This window comes from Schistocerca piceifrons, unplaced genomic scaffold (assembly GCF_021461385.2).
Source record: "Schistocerca piceifrons isolate TAMUIC-IGC-003096 unplaced genomic scaffold, iqSchPice1.1 HiC_scaffold_1763, whole genome shotgun sequence".
Classification (NCBI taxonomy): Eukaryota; Metazoa; Arthropoda; class Insecta; order Orthoptera; family Acrididae; genus Schistocerca; species Schistocerca piceifrons.
In genome coordinates this window covers 43,077-56,831 of record NW_025727638.1, presented here as the reverse complement: position 1 = coordinate 56,831, position 13,755 = coordinate 43,077, and the positions used below count along the sequence as shown (strand labels likewise).

General features: G+C 45.2%; 19 non-coding genes across 19 annotated transcripts; 9 read left to right on the top strand and 10 right to left on the bottom strand.

Moving 5' to 3' along the window:
* Positions 1–194: 194 nt before the first annotated feature.
* Trnay-gua lies at positions 195–283 on the bottom strand. Its single transcript is given in 2 exon segments — positions 195–230; positions 247–283. It is a non-coding gene; the product is annotated as a tRNA-Tyr (tRNA).
* Positions 284–531: 248 nt separating this feature from the next.
* Trnaq-cug lies at positions 532–603 on the top strand. Its single transcript has one exon. It is a non-coding gene; the product is annotated as a tRNA-Gln (tRNA).
* Positions 604–961: 358 nt separating this feature from the next.
* On the bottom strand, positions 962–1,050 carry Trnay-gua. The gene is given in 2 exon segments: positions 962–997; positions 1,014–1,050. It is a non-coding gene; the product is annotated as a tRNA-Tyr (tRNA).
* A 248-nt stretch (positions 1,051–1,298) lies between these two features.
* Trnaq-cug lies at positions 1,299–1,370 on the top strand. The gene has a single exon. It is a non-coding gene; the product is annotated as a tRNA-Gln (tRNA).
* Positions 1,371–1,728: 358 nt separating this feature from the next.
* Positions 1,729–1,817, bottom strand: Trnay-gua. The gene is given in 2 exon segments: positions 1,729–1,764; positions 1,781–1,817. It is a non-coding gene; the product is annotated as a tRNA-Tyr (tRNA).
* A 248-nt stretch (positions 1,818–2,065) lies between these two features.
* On the top strand, positions 2,066–2,137 carry Trnaq-cug. The gene has a single exon. It is a non-coding gene; the product is annotated as a tRNA-Gln (tRNA).
* A 358-nt stretch (positions 2,138–2,495) lies between these two features.
* Positions 2,496–2,584, bottom strand: Trnay-gua. Its single transcript is given in 2 exon segments — positions 2,496–2,531; positions 2,548–2,584. It is a non-coding gene; the product is annotated as a tRNA-Tyr (tRNA).
* Positions 2,585–2,832: 248 nt separating this feature from the next.
* Trnaq-cug lies at positions 2,833–2,904 on the top strand. The gene has a single exon. It is a non-coding gene; the product is annotated as a tRNA-Gln (tRNA).
* A 358-nt stretch (positions 2,905–3,262) lies between these two features.
* On the bottom strand, positions 3,263–3,351 carry Trnay-gua. The gene is given in 2 exon segments: positions 3,263–3,298; positions 3,315–3,351. It is a non-coding gene; the product is annotated as a tRNA-Tyr (tRNA).
* Positions 3,352–3,599: 248 nt separating this feature from the next.
* On the top strand, positions 3,600–3,671 carry Trnaq-cug. The gene has a single exon. It is a non-coding gene; the product is annotated as a tRNA-Gln (tRNA).
* A 358-nt stretch (positions 3,672–4,029) lies between these two features.
* Positions 4,030–4,118, bottom strand: Trnay-gua. Its single transcript is given in 2 exon segments — positions 4,030–4,065; positions 4,082–4,118. It is a non-coding gene; the product is annotated as a tRNA-Tyr (tRNA).
* Positions 4,119–10,407: 6,289 nt separating this feature from the next.
* Positions 10,408–10,496, bottom strand: Trnay-gua. Its single transcript is given in 2 exon segments — positions 10,408–10,443; positions 10,460–10,496. It is a non-coding gene; the product is annotated as a tRNA-Tyr (tRNA).
* A 248-nt stretch (positions 10,497–10,744) lies between these two features.
* Trnaq-cug lies at positions 10,745–10,816 on the top strand. The gene has a single exon. It is a non-coding gene; the product is annotated as a tRNA-Gln (tRNA).
* A 358-nt stretch (positions 10,817–11,174) lies between these two features.
* On the bottom strand, positions 11,175–11,263 carry Trnay-gua. The gene is given in 2 exon segments: positions 11,175–11,210; positions 11,227–11,263. It is a non-coding gene; the product is annotated as a tRNA-Tyr (tRNA).
* A 248-nt stretch (positions 11,264–11,511) lies between these two features.
* Trnaq-cug lies at positions 11,512–11,583 on the top strand. Its single transcript has one exon. It is a non-coding gene; the product is annotated as a tRNA-Gln (tRNA).
* Positions 11,584–11,941: 358 nt separating this feature from the next.
* Positions 11,942–12,030, bottom strand: Trnay-gua. The gene is given in 2 exon segments: positions 11,942–11,977; positions 11,994–12,030. It is a non-coding gene; the product is annotated as a tRNA-Tyr (tRNA).
* Positions 12,031–12,278: 248 nt separating this feature from the next.
* Trnaq-cug lies at positions 12,279–12,350 on the top strand. Its single transcript has one exon. It is a non-coding gene; the product is annotated as a tRNA-Gln (tRNA).
* Positions 12,351–12,708: 358 nt separating this feature from the next.
* Positions 12,709–12,797, bottom strand: Trnay-gua. Its single transcript is given in 2 exon segments — positions 12,709–12,744; positions 12,761–12,797. It is a non-coding gene; the product is annotated as a tRNA-Tyr (tRNA).
* Positions 12,798–13,045: 248 nt separating this feature from the next.
* Trnaq-cug lies at positions 13,046–13,117 on the top strand. The gene has a single exon. It is a non-coding gene; the product is annotated as a tRNA-Gln (tRNA).
* The last annotated feature ends 638 nt before the right edge of the window (positions 13,118–13,755 follow it).

Genomic DNA, 13,755 nt, shown 5'->3' with positions numbered 1-13,755 from the left:
CTGTAAGAGCAAGCAATTTTACTATAATTCGAAGAAATATCATTATCCTACGAAGGCTAAGAATCCCATGATTATCAACTAGCTACTAGAAGCTGAGCAAATGAATTTCCTTTAAAATAGGTTTAAAACATAGGGAGGTTCTGACCGAGTGGGCATGCTCTGGAGCCTCTTTGCTCCTGAGATTAGAAAAACAGTCCTCTGGGCCGGATTTGAACCAGCGACCTATGGATAACTGTGAATCTTCCACTACAGTCCACCGCTCTACCAACTGAGCTACCAGAGGCCCTGCATACTTTCTTATTCGTACTGATTGCTTTACGTCCGTCCCTGTCTTTCGTTTCCACACACTGCTACTCAGCGCTGCCATATAGACGCACAGGAAATGCAGTCATCGGCTGCAAGTGCAAACATTGCCCAGATTAAGTTTTATAATGCTCGATCGTGTCAATTATGTTAAAAAATGCAAGTAGGAAGTGTCTGAAGTACGTCAGAACACTGCTAAGTGTATTTACGAGTCCCATTCTCCTGTCTGGTTCCATGGTGTAACGGTTAGCACTCTGGACTCTGAATCCAGCGATCCGAGTTCGAATCTCGGTGGAACCTTCGTTTAGTCTAAATTTTCTGTAATAAGCGTTTCTCGCCGAGGAAGTAACAGCGATAGGCTCAGGGGTGTAGTTTCTACGTTTGTATTAAAAACGAGATGTCTATGAAACGGCTGAATATTGGTGCGACTATGTGACCTATATAGCACATTAAACGAGTAATGCCTGTAAGAGCAAGCAATTTTACTATAATTCGAAGAAATATCATTATCCTACGAAGGCTAAGAATCCCATGATTATCAACTAGCTACTAGAAGCTGAGCAAATGAATTTCCTTTAAAATAGGTTTAAAACATAGGGAGGTTCTGACCGAGTGGGCATGCTCTGGAGCCTCTTTGCTCCTGAGATTAGAAAAACAGTCCTCTGGGCCGGATTTGAACCAGCGACCTATGGATAACTGTGAATCTTCCACTACAGTCCACCGCTCTACCAACTGAGCTACCAGAGGCCCTGCATACTTTCTTATTCGTACTGATTGCTTTACGTCCGTCCCTGTCTTTCGTTTCCACACACTGCTACTCAGCGCTGCCATATAGACGCACAGGAAATGCAGTCATCGGCTGCAAGTGCAAACATTGCCCAGATTAAGTTTTATAATGCTCGATCGTGTCAATTATGTTAAAAAATGCAAGTACGAAGTGTCTGAAGTACGTCAGAACACTGCTAAGTGTATTTACGAGTCCCATTCTCCTGTCTGGTTCCATGGTGTAACGGTTAGCACTCTGGACTCTGAATCCAGCGATCCGAGTTCGAATCTCGGTGGAACCTTCGTTTAGTCTAAATTTTCTGTAATAAGCGTTTCTCGCCGAGGAAGTAACAGCGATAGGCTCAGGGGTGTAGTTTCTACGTTTGTATTAAAAACGAGATGTCTATGAAACGGCTGAATATTGGTGCGACTATGTGACCTATATAGCACATTAAACGAGTAATGCCTGTAAGAGCAAGCAATTTTACTATAATTCGAAGAAATATCATTATCCTACGAAGGCTAAGAATCCCATGATTATCAACTAGCTACTAGAAGCTGAGCAAATGAATTTCCTTTAAAATAGGTTTAAAACATAGGGAGGTTCTGACCGAGTGGGCATGCTCTGGAGCCTCTTTGCTCCTGAGATTAGAAAAACAGTCCTCTGGGCCGGATTTGAACCAGCGACCTATGGATAACTGTGAATCTTCCACTACAGTCCACCGCTCTACCAACTGAGCTACCAGAGGCGCTGCATACTTTCTTATTCGTACTGATTGCTTTACGTCCGTCCCTGTCTTTCGTTTCCACACACTGCTACTCAGCGCTGCCATATAGACGCACAGGAAATGCAGTCATCGGCTGCAAGTGCAAACATTGCCCAGATTAAGTTTTATAATGCTCGATCGTGTCAATTATGTTAAAAAATGCAAGTAGGAAGTGTCTGAAGTACGTCAGAACACTGCTAAGTGTATTTACGAGTCCCATTCTCCTGTCTGGTTCCATGGTGTAACGGTTAGCACTCTGGACTCTGAATCCAGCGATCCGAGTTCGAATCTCGGTGGAACCTTCGTTTAGTCTAAATTTTCTGTAATAAGCGTTTCTCGCCGAGGAAGTAACAGCGATAGGCTCAGGGGTGTAGTTTCTACGTTTGTATTAAAAACGAGATGTCTATGAAACGGCTGAATATTGGTGCGACTATGTGACCTATATAGCACATTAAACGAGTAATGCCTGTAAGAGCAAGCAATTTTACTATAATTCGAAGAAATATCATTATCCTACGAAGGCTAAGAATCCCATGATTATCAACTAGCTACTAGAAGCTGAGCAAATGAATTTCCTTTAAAATAGGTTTAAAACATAGGGAGGTTCTGACCGAGTGGGCATGCTCTGGAGCCTCTTTGCTCCTGAGATTAGAAAAACAGTCCTCTGGGCCGGATTTGAACCAGCGACCTATGGATAACTGTGAATCTTCCACTACAGTCCACCGCTCTACCAACTGAGCTACCAGAGGCCCTGCATACTTTCTTATTCGTACTGATTGCTTTACGTCCGTCCCTGTCTTTCGTTTCCACACACTGCTACTCAGCGCTGCCATATAGACGCACAGGAAATGCAGTCATCGGCTGCAAGTGCAAACATTGCCCAGATTAAGTTTTATAATGCTCGATCGTGTCAATTATGTTAAAAAATGCAAGTAGGAAGTGTCTGAAGTACGTCAGAACACTGCTAAGTGTATTTACGAGTCCCATTCTCCTGTCTGGTTCCATGGTGTAACGGTTAGCACTCTGGACTCTGAATCCAGCGATCCGAGTTCGAATCTCGGTGGAACCTTCGTTTAGTCTAAATTTTCTGTAATAAGCGTTTCTCGCCGAGGAAGCAACAGCGATAGGCTCAGGGGTGTAGTTTCTACGTTTGTATTAAAAACGAGATGTCTATGAAACGGCTGAATATTGGTGCGACTATGTGACCTATATAGCACATTAAACGAGTAATGCCTGTAAGAGCAAGCAATTTTACTATAATTCGAAGAAATATCATTATCCTACGAAGGCTAAGAATCCCATGATTATCAACTAGCTACTAGAAGCTGAGCAAATGAATTTCCTTTAAAATAGGTTTAAAACATAGGGAGGTTCTGACCGAGTGGGCATGCTCTGGAGCCTCTTTGCTCCTGAGATTAGAAAAACAGTCCTCTGGGCCGGATTTGAACCAGCGACCTATGGATAACTGTGAATCTTCCACTACAGTCCACCGCTCTACCAACTGAGCTACCAGAGGCCCTGCATACTTTCTTATTCGTACTGATTGCTTTACGTCCGTCCCTGTCTTTCGTTTCCACACACTGCTACTCAGCGCTGCCATATAGACGCACAGGAAATGCAGTCATCGGCTGCAAGTGCAAACATTGCCCAGATTAAGTTTTATAATGCTCGATCGTGTCAATTATGTTAAAAAATGCAAGTAGGAAGTGTCTGAAGTACGTCAGAACACTGCTAAGTGTATTTACGAGTCCCATTCTCCTGTCTGGTTCCATGGTGTAACGGTTAGCACTCTGGACTCTGAATCCAGCGATCCGAGTTCGAATCTCGGTGGAACCTTCGTTTAGTCTAAATTTTCTGTAATAAGCGTTTCTCGCCGAGGAAGTAACAGCGATAGGCTCAGGGGTGTAGTTTCTACGTTTGTATTAAAAACGAGATGTCTATGAAACGGCTGAATATTGGTGCGACTATGTGACCTATATAGCACATTAAACGAGTAATGCCTGTAACAGCAAGCAATTTTACTATAATTCGAAGAAATATCATTATCCTACGAAGGCTAAGAATCCCATGATTATCAACTAGCTACTAGAAGCTGAGCAAATGAATTTCCTTTAAAATAGGTTTAAAACATAGGGAGGTTCTGACCGAGTGGGCATGCTCTGGAGCCTCTTTGCTCCTGAGATTAGAAAAACAGTCCTCTGGGCCGGATTTGAATCAGCGACCTATGGATAACTGTGAATCTTCCACTACAGTCCACCGCTCTACCAACTGAGCTACCAGAGGCCCTGCATACTTTCTTATTCGTACTGATTGCTTTACGTCCGTCCCTGTCTTTCGTTTCCACACACTGCTACTCAGCGCTGCCATATAGACGCACAGGAAATGCAGTCATCGGCTGCAAGTGCAAACATTGCCCAGATTAAGTTTTATAATGCTCGATCGTGTCAATTATGTTAAAAAATGCAAGTAGGAAGTGTCTGAAGTACGTCAGAACACTGCTAAGTGTATTTACGAGTCCCATTCTCCTGTCTGGTTCCATGGTTCACAGTTCCGCTTTAGACGCCGTGCAGTGTGGACGTGCCTAGTCTTCCGCTCCGCCGTAGCGTTACGTATAGTGGACTATCGTTTTTGTTTACGTGTTGTGTTGCAACTTCTGTGAGTGTTTCTCCGTCGTTGTTTCGTACCTTGTGTTACTTTCTGTCCTTATTTCAGTGTTTTTTGTGTAGCGGTTTCGACCGCATATTTTGAGAATGTCGTCCCAGGTTATTCCTCGTCAGGCTACAGTTAGTTTTGCTTTTGACAAGTCAACCCGCCATGTGCAACCTAGTTCTCTTGAGATTCATGATTGGTTGGTAGATACCTTTGGTGTTCATTCGGATCAGGTGCACACTGCTTATTTTAATACCGAACTGTATGTTTTCTTTGTTAAGTTTATGGACCCACTTCAGGTTGATAAAATTCTTTCTAAATATGGTCATCAAGTTCTCTTTCGGCATCGGGATGATTCTGTAAGTACCGTGCTGCTTTCCAATGCTTCCATCACGTATACCAATGTTCGTGTTTACAACCTTCCACCGGAGGTGGATAATGTCTATCTTAAGGAGGGTCTACAGAAGTATGGTGATGTAAAGAGCATTCGCCTTGAACGCTGGTCAAGCCAACATCGCCTGCAATGTTACAGTGGTATTCGTTCAGTCGAAATGCACGTTAAGCAGAATATTCCATCTCACCTGCAGATCGGTGGATATCGTGTCCATGTAACATATAGTGGTCAGGTGGGCACCTGTTTTTTGTGCAATGAAAGTGGTCACGTGCGTACCGACTGTCCGCGGAGAGTTTTTGTTTTAAAAAATTCTCTCGAACAGCGTCGCAAGTTAACGGTCGCTGACCTCGTTGCAGGTGGTTCTGCTCTTGGTGTAGCACAGTCCAGTGGTAGTAGCGCCCCTCCACAGGTTTTGCGCACCCCTGATACAGAATTTCCTCCTTTGCGTGCTAAATCTGATGTTGTTCCGTCTGTCCCTCAGGTGGGTGTGCCACTTTTGAATAATAAGAGGCGTCGCCCACACGATGGAAATAGTACGGATGAGGATCTCCCTGAGATGCCCCAGTCCGAGCGACCGGCATCCTCCGAGCCACTGTGTACTGTAGCTGCTCCCTGCCCTCCTGAGGTAGCGGTTCCGGTGGCGGCTGCTGGCGCCCCTCCGGCCTCCGACGCAGCTTCTCTCGAGTCGGGTCGTCGGTCGGGCCTGTTGGCGCCGTCTTCCGAACCGACTTCGTTGTCACAACAAGTGGAGCCGCGACAACTTCCTGCTTCGCTGCCCCATACCTCTGCCAGCGGAGCTGCTCCGCTTCCTTCCAACTCTGCGGCCTCCGACCTTCCTGCTCACGTTTCGCCTCCGTGCAGTCCATGTTTGCCGGAAGCTAGTGCAGGTGTTGACCATTCCGTTTTGTCGGATGTTTCCCCCGCGACCCCGGATCCCGCATGTGGACCGGCGCGGGTGGTGTCGGATACAGAACTTGACCCTCCTACGTCACCGGCGGCTGAAATTTCCTTGCCCGTCAGCCGACGCAAGTTACGCGTTCAGCCGAACGTTAATGCTGTTCGTAAAAAACCGAAACGTAAGGGATCCGCGGAACGGGGTAGCAGTCCCCCTCCCTCGGATGCCTCTGTCACCCCTGCTATGGACTGTGACGCTGGTGCGTCGGTGTAGGTGATTTGTTTTCTCGCTTTTCTCTCTATGGTTCAAGCATACACCTTTCTTACCTTAAATGTTAACCGTATTGAGTCCGACGTTCGCATTGCCTCTTTGCGGCAGTTTATTTACGACGCCTGTGCGGACGTAGTGTTTTTGCAGGAAGTGTTGTTTTCTGATCTCTCTCTACCTGGATTTCAAACTGTTTTTAATGTCGCGCCGGAATATTCAACAGGAACTGCTCTTTTCTTTCGAGAGGGCATTCCTATTACTGACATTGAATTCCTTGACTCTGGCCGTGGGATTGGTTGTCGTCTTTTTGATCTCCGCCTCGTTGTTTTGTATGCCCCCTCTGGTTCGGGTCACACTGTGGCTCGATCGCGCTTTTATAAAGAAGAGCTTATTTATCTTTTGCGCCAGAGTCCTCGGAGTCTCCTGCTCGGAGGCGATTTTAATTGTGTTTTACGCCCTGCAGACCAGTCCCCCAATTTTAATTATTGCCGTGATTTACATGACTTAGTTCGTACGATGCATCTGCGTGATGTTTGGGAACACAAATATCCAACCCTGGTGAAATATACGTTTTTTACCGCGTCCTCATGCAGTAGACTCGACAGATTCTATTTATCTGATTTTTTATGTGATAAAATTCTTTCTGTCGATGTTATTCCTACTAGTTTTTCTGACCATTGTGCTTTTACTGCAACTGTAAATCTTAGTCGCCAACCTGCAAAACTTTATCGTTCCCAGTGGATGTTAAATGTTTCCCACCTTGCCGACAGTGCTATGGATGATGTTATAAGTGGCGTGTGGGAGCGATGTCTTCGCTCTGTCCCGCGATACCCCTCCTTGCTGGTTTGGTGGACTGCGTTTGCCAAGCCCAAGATTCGTCAGACTTTGATTTTCTACTGTGCTGCTAGGACGCGTGATTTTAAGAACACGTATGAGTATTACTACTCTGTCCTGCGTGAACTATATGACGCGGCGGGTACCTCTCCACTGCGGATCCATGATGTTCGTCGTATTAAAGCCAAGCTCTTGAGCCTTAAACGACGACAGATGGATGGTCTGCGAGTTAAGTCGAAACCTCACTCTCTTGTTGAAGGTGAACTGACATCCTTGTACCACCTGCTACGGCATCAGACTCGTCGTCGTCGCTCCTTCATCTCTTCTCTTACGGTGGATGATGGGCGACAGCTTATTGCACAGGAGGAAATGGTTCGTGCTCTTCATCAGTATTACACTAGTCTATATTCTGCCGATGATTCTGGTGAGTCTCTTTCGGATGATGTCTTTGGGGATCTAACTGCGACGATCGCGCCTGATGCGAACGGCGAATTTCTCCGGGAGTTCCAGGTAGATGATGTTTTCGATTTTATTGCTCGCTCTCCGTCCAGTAAATCGCCGGGTCCAGACGGCCTGCCTAAAGAATTTTATCTCCGTTTTTGGCCTCTTTTGGGTGGCATTTTTACGCAGATTTTAAATGAGATTGTCAGGGGGATGGATGTGCCTGCCGATTTTAAAGTAGGGAAAATTGTTTTAATCCCTAAGTCCTCTGGTCGTTTATCTGCTGCCAATCTTCGTCCGCTCACATTGCTGAATTTTGACTATAAGACAGCTGCTAGAGCGCTCAATAGCCGGTTGTCTTCTCTGCTTCGGGGTGTGATTGGTGCACATCAATGTTGTTTTCATGATAGATCTATTCTGACACCAGTAGCCGAATATCGGGATGTTGTCTCGGTTGCGGCGGTTACAAACGTACATTGTGCCTTTGCCTTCCTTGATTTTTATAAGGCTTTTGATCACGTCAGTCATGTGTTTTTAGATCGTGTTTTAGGTACAATAGGTTTTAACGCTTCATCACGTGGTGTTCTTGGCAATTTGTATAGGGGAATAACAGCTCGGGTGTCAGTCAATGGGCAGCTGACGCCGCCCATTGCTATCCGCCGCGGAGTGCCTCAGGGTAGTCCGCTCTCTATGTCTTTATTCGTATTGTCCCTGGAACCGCTGCTTCGGACTATTGCTCTCAAGCTTCAGGGTATGTCCCTCTCTGGTGGGAAGCTCTCTGTTAAGGCATATGCGGATGATGTCGTTGTTCTCCTCCGTCAACGTGATGATATCCCGTTGTTGAAAGGGGCGGTTGATGCATACTGTCGTGTCTCTGGAGCGCGTCTCAATCAGGGTAAATGTAAGTTCCTTGATATTCGAGGATTTCGCGATGCAGACGTCCCTTGGGCCACTTTTGTCGATCGCCATACGTCCTTGGGGATTATCATTGATCGGTGTCCTCTAAAAATGGCGGCTCTCAATTGGAAATCTGTCACCGAGAAGATACAGGGGGCTCTGATGGTCCATGAGCAGCGCTCTGCTACCATTTTGCAAAAAGTCAGAATTTTAGACACCTACGTTCTATGTAAAGCTTATTATGTTGCTCAGCTGTTCCCACTTCCCATGATGGTGGCGAAAAGGTTGCGCCAATTGTCTAGCAGGTTTATATGGAAGGGCCATCTATTCAAGTTACGTTACGAGGTAATGACGAAACCGCGTCTCTCCGGAGGCTTGGGCCTCTCTGACATTACTCGCAAGGCGTCTGCTTTGTACGTCCGCCGAACGACTCTAATTATTACGCAAGAAGTGACTTCAGTTACATCCAGGCTTTTTACTGTTGTGCGTCCGGCGAGCCTTGCTCCACCTGTCGATGTCGGACGCCTAAATTTTAAGTTGAAACATATTCGGGAATTTTACATTGCGGTGAGTTACCTCGGTGACGTCTTCTTGCGGCGACCGGTGCCAACGACCAAGGGCTTGATTGCCCGCTGGGAGGGGCTGGCCGGTCCCAATCCAATAGAACTGGCGTCTCCATCTGTGTCCTGGAGGAACGTCTGGAAGAACGTTAGTCTGCCGATCCACTCTATGGCCGTGGCGTCCACGTGGTATAGGGTAATAAATAATTTGGTTCCCACCAATGTACGACTGCACCGTATTGGTCTTTCTGACACGGACACCTGTACTCGGTGTGGTCTCCTGGATACCCTTGAACATCGATTCACCTGCTGTGGGCACCTTGCTAATTGGCGTTGGCTCAGGAAACAACTTGCTTTTGTCACTAGGTCTGCTGAAGCCGCTTATACTATTGACATCATCGTCCGACCCGATTCTTCCTTTTTTCCGCGGACGAAGCTCCATACCGTCATGTGGTTGATTGGCCATTTCGTACATTTTGTCAACAGTTGTCATGAAGAGGATGGACACCTAGCGTTTCGGCAGTACATGCTTACTGCTTACTGGCAGCGCTTGCGATTGCCAGGCCTCCGAGATGATTTTGCCAATATGCTTAGCCTGACATTTGAAAGAGAGGGTGTTGGCTAAGGTCACCTGTGTGAGCCATTTTCTTTTATCCCGTTTCTGGATTTGCCGCCTTTATATATGTTTCTTCTCTACACCAGGACTGAAGTTTTCGTGTTTTAATCTTTATTTCAGTCAGCAGTCTACATTATATAGTCATGTTTTAGGATTTTAATTTCAGTACTGTAAAAAAAAAAAAAAAAAAAAAAAAAAAAAGGGGTATGATTCCTGCTTCGGGTGCAGGAGGTCCCGGGTTCAAATCCCGGACGAGCCCTTGCGTTTTGTACAACGGTGTGGCAACAAATCGCATGGCGGCGGCTGTTTCGCGCATTTCCAGGCCTCCAAGTCAGCGCTAAAATCCGACAACCAGTTCTGAAACCTTTTCATGTTTCATTTGAGCCATGTGCACCCTGCTGATGGAACGTTTGAAGTTGATTTAAATGGTCACAATAGAGATCGTAGCAAGTGTCTTGCTGAGTGCGACGAAAACGGCTTTCCGCCCGCAATCCAACCGGGGACCTTCTGCGTGTTAGGCACGGCGCCTGGGCTCGGCGGCAGCTGCTGCTCTTTCTGTCCTTACGAGATACCGTCGATTCGCGATATTACAAAAATGGTGTAACGGTTAGCACTCTGGACTCTGAATCCAGCGATCCGAGTTCGAATCTCGGTGGAACCTTCGTTTAGTCTAAATTTTCTGTAATAAGCGTTTCTCGCCGAGGAAGTAACAGCGATAGGCTCAGGGGTGTAGTTTCTACGTTTGTATTAAAAACGAGATGTCTATGAAACGGCTGAATATTGGTGCGACTATGTGACCTATATAGCACATTAAACGAGTAATGCCTGTAAGAGCAAGCAATTTTACTATAATTCGAAGAAATATCATTATCCTACGAAGGCTAAGAATCCCATGATTATCAACTAGCTACTAGAAGCTGAGCAAATGAATTTCCTTTAAAATAGGTTTAAAACATAGGGAGGTTCTGACCGAGTGGGCATGCTCTGGAGCCTCTTTGCTCCTGAGATTAGAAAAACAGTCCTCTGGGCCGGATTTGAACCAGCGACCTATGGATAACTGTGAATCTTCCACTACAGTCCACCGCTCTACCAACTGAGCTACCAGAGGCCCTGCATACTTTCTTATTCGTACTGATTGCTTTACGTCCGTCCCTGTCTTTCGTTTCCACACACTGCTACTCAGCGCTGCCATATAGACGCACAGGAAATGCAGTCATCGGCTGCAAGTGCAAACATTGCCCAGATTAAGTTTTATAATGCTCGATCGTGTCAATTATGTTAAAAAATGCAAGTAGGAAGTGTCTGAAGTACGTCAGAACACTGCTAAGTGTATTTACGAGTCCCATTCTCCTGTCTGGTTCCATGGTGTAACGGTTAGCACTCTGGACTCTGAATCCAGCGATCCGAGTTCGAATCTCGGTGGAACCTTCGTTTAGTCTAAATTTTCTGTAATAAGCGTTTCTCGCCGAGGAAGTAACAGCGATAGGCTCAGGGGTGTAGTTTCTACGTTTGTATTAAAAACGAGATGTCTATGAAACGGCTGAATATTGGTGCGACTATGTGACCTATATAGCACATTAAACGAGTAATGCCTGTAAGAGCAAGCAATTTTACTATAATTCGAAGAAATATCATTATCCTACGAAGGCTAAGAATCCCATGATTATCAACTAGCTACTAGAAGCTGAGCAAATGAATTTCCTTTAAAATAGGTTTAAAACATAGGGAGGTTCTGACCGAGTGGGCATGCTCTGGAGCCTCTTTGCTCCTGAGATTAGAAAAACAGTCCTCTGGGCCGGATTTGAACCAGCGACCTATGGATAACTGTGAATCTTCCACTACAGTCCACCGCTCTACCAACTGAGCTACCAGAGGCCCTGCATACTTTCTTATTCGTACTGATTGCTTTACGTCCGTCCCTGTCTTTCGTTTCCACACACTGCTACTCAGCGCTGCCATATAGACGCACAGGAAATGCAGTCATCGGCTGCAAGTGCAAACATTGCCCAGATTAAGTTTTATAATGCTCGATCGTGTCAATTATGTTAAAAAATGCAAGTACGAAGTGTCTGAAGTACGTCAGAACACTGCTAAGTGTATTTACGAGTCCCATTCTCCTGTCTGGTTCCATGGTGTAACGGTTAGCACTCTGGACTCTGAATCCAGCGATCCGAGTTCGAATCTCGGTGGAACCTTCGTTTAGTCTAAATTTTCTGTAATAAGCGTTTCTCGCCGAGGAAGTAACAGCGATAGGCTCAGGGGTGTAGTTTCTACGTTTGTATTAAAAACGAGATGTCTATGAAACGGCTGAATATTGGTGCGACTATGTGACCTATATAGCACATTAAACGAGTAATGCCTGTAAGAGCAAGCAATTTTACTATAATTCGAAGAAATATCATTATCCTACGAAGGCTAAGAATCCCATGATTATCAACTAGCTACTAGAAGCTGAGCAAATGAATTTCCTTTAAAATAGGTTTAAAACATAGGGAGGTTCTGACCGAGTGGGCATGCTCTGGAGCCTCTTTGCTCCTGAGATTAGAAAAACAGTCCTCTGGGCCGGATTTGAACCAGCGACCTATGGATAACTGTGAATCTTCCACTACAGTCCACCGCTCTACCAACTGAGCTACCAGAGGCCCTGCATACTTTCTTATTCGTACTGATTGCTTTACGTCCGTCCCTGTCTTTCGTTTCCACACACTGCTACTCAGCGCTGCCATATAGACGCACAGGAAATGCAGTCATCGGCTGCAAGTGCAAACATTGCCCAGATTAAGTTTTATAATGCTCGATCGTGTCAATTATGTTAAAAAATGCAAGTAGGAAGTGTCTGAAGTACGTCAGAACACTGCTAAGTGTATTTACGAGTCCCATTCTCCTGTCTGGTTCCATGGTGTAACGGTTAGCACTCTGGACTCTGAATCCAGCGATCCGAGTTCGAATCTCGGTGGAACCTTCGTTTAGTCTAAATTTTCTGTAATAAGCGTTTCTCGCCGAGGAAGTAACAGCGATAGGCTCAGGGGTGTAGTTTCTACGTTTGTATTAAAAACGAGATGTCTATGAAACGGCTGAATATTGGTGCGACTATGTGACCTATATAGCACATTAAACGAGTAATGCCTGTAAGAGCAAGCAATTTTACTATAATTCGAAGAAATATCATTATCCTACGAAGGCTAAGAATCCCATGATTATCAACTAGCTACTAGAAGCTGAGCAAATGAATTTCCTTTAAAATAGGTTTAAAACATAGGGAGGTTCTGACCGAGTGGGCATGCTCTGGAGCCTCTTTGCTCCTGAGATTAGAAAAACAGTCCTCTGGGCCGGATTTGAACCAGCGACCTATGGATAACTGTGAATCTTCCACTACAGTCCACCGCTCTACCAACTGAGCTACCAGAGGCCCTGCATACTTTCTTATTCGTACTGATTGCTTTACGTCCGTCCCTGTCTTTCGTTTCCACACACTGCTACTCAGCGCTGCCATATAGACGCACAGGAAATGCAGTCATCGGCTGCAAGTGCAAACATTGCCCAGATTAAGTTTTATAATGCTCGATCGTGTCAATTATGTTAAAAAATGCAAGTAGGAAGTGTCTGAAGTACGTCAGAACACTGCTAAGTGTATTTACGAGTCCCATTCTCCTGTCTGGTTCCATGGTGTAACGGTTAGCACTCTGGACTCTGAATCCAGCGATCCGAGTTCGAATCTCGGTGGAACCTTCGTTTAGTCTAAATTTTCTGTAATAAGCGTTTCTCGCCGAGGAAGTAACAGCGATAGGCTCAGGGGTGTAGTTTCTACGTTTGTATTAAAAACGAGATGTCTATGAAACGGCTGAATATTGGTGCGACTATGTGACCTATATAGCACATTAAACGAGTAATGCCTGTAAGAGCAAGCAATTTTACTATAATTCGAAGAAATATCATTATCCTACGAAGGCTAAGAATCCCATGATTATCAACTAGCTACTAGAAGCTGAGCAAATGAATTTCCTTTAAAATAGGTTTAAAACATAGGGAGGTTCTGACCGAGTGGGCATGCTCTGGAGCCTCTTTGCTCCTGAGATTAGAAAAACAGTCCTCTGGGCCGGATTTGAACCAGCGACCTATGGATAACTGTGAATCTTCCACTACAGTCCACCGCTCTACCAACTTTTTTTTTTTTTTTTTTTTTTTTTTTTTTTTCACACAGCCACTTCAAAAGAAGTACAGTACTGAAATTAAAATCCTAAAACATGACTATATAATGTAGACTGCTTACTGAAATAAAGGTTAAAACACGAAAACTTCAGTCCTGGTGTAGAGAAGAAAACTACATAAAGGCGGCAAATTCAGAAACAGTATAAAAGAAAATGGCT